This window comes from Penaeus monodon, chromosome 15 (genome assembly GCF_015228065.2).
Source record: "Penaeus monodon isolate SGIC_2016 chromosome 15, NSTDA_Pmon_1, whole genome shotgun sequence".
NCBI classification, from domain to species: Eukaryota; Metazoa; Arthropoda; class Malacostraca; order Decapoda; family Penaeidae; genus Penaeus; species Penaeus monodon.
This window is the reverse complement of record NC_051400.1, coordinates 16,167,351-16,168,488: the sequence shown is the minus strand read 5'-3', so window position 1 is coordinate 16,168,488 and position 1,138 is coordinate 16,167,351. Positions and strand designations below refer to the sequence as shown.

The window sequence follows — 1,138 nt, the reverse complement described above, 5'->3', positions numbered from 1 at the left end:
CCACATGTTTTACCTGCAGCAGTCTACATACACAAAGTACAGAGTATGCATTAACATCATGTAAATAACAATACATGTGGACTTGAACAAATATCTACAACAATAATACTTGGAACAAAAAAAAAAAGGTAATGAAATTCGATATATCATTTGTTATGGAAAGAGTGTACTAATATTCTTATATCTGTTTTGGTAACATATATGTAAAATATTGTTATAAGGCAAAATGGCTCATCTCAACATACCCTGTATATGGAACTAAGCTATGGGTTTAGAATAAGTAGTTCTGTAATACCCGACACTAACAGAAATGAAGACTAACACCCACACCAAACACTCACACATTAAGGACACCGAATGATATCACACGTGCCTCATACACTGTACATACACTAGCGGCAGTATGTGGGTGAGATGAACACCTGTTTCACTCTATGGTAAATCCCAGCTGATCTCTCCCATAGTATCAGCTGACTGTGTCGTCTGCTTTTACATTTCACCTTTCCTCAAATTTACTCGTTTACTTCCAGTCTTTGCCTTTTTCGTGACATGCCCTCTCTTATTACAACTCTATAGTCGACATATCATGTGTAATGGGTTATAAAATATCGGCAAGAAGCCGGAATATCTTTTAAAAAGGCCGGAATGTAAGCGAGTCTCACCTGCACCGCCGGCGTGTAGGGTTGGTGGGAGAGAACCTCGGTGGCGCATATGACGGGGTGGGTGAAGGGTGGGCAGGGTGTTTGGGGAGTGGGCGGGGTGGTTCAGAGGGATACTAGTGGACTGGGGGTGGGTGAAGAGTGGGCGGGGTGGGTCAGGGGGACACGAGTGGACTGGTGAGGGAGTGGGTGGGCGGGCTGATGCAGGGAGGGTGTTGGGGGCTCGGTATTGGTGGGCGGTTGTGGGTAGTCTATTGGGGGGGGGGGGGGGTGGAGGGTGTGGTGGAGGAGAGGTGATGGGGAATGGGGAGGGGTGGGGTGGGAGGTAGAGAAGTTAAAGGAAGACGGAGAACAGAGAGCTAATCCATAGGAGGGGGGGGGGGTGCGGGCAATGCGAGGGAGAGTGGTTGGGGGTTTATACGTAATATCTAGCAGCGGGTATATGGGAGGATAAATGAGTTGAGGGGTAAGCTGGCAGC

The 1,138-nt window shown here is 47.5% G+C and overlaps 1 protein-coding gene across 1 annotated transcript in view; it reads right to left on the bottom strand.

The window, feature by feature from the left end:
* The window catches only part of LOC119581787 (mitochondrial glutamate carrier 1-like), a gene marked incomplete in the record, with an annotated part of 16,178 nt that extends 15,371 nt beyond the window's left edge, over positions 1–807 (bottom strand). Inside the window, 1 exon segment of the mRNA XM_037929916.1 lies at positions 663–807.
* Positions 808–1,138: the final 331 nt, after the last annotated feature.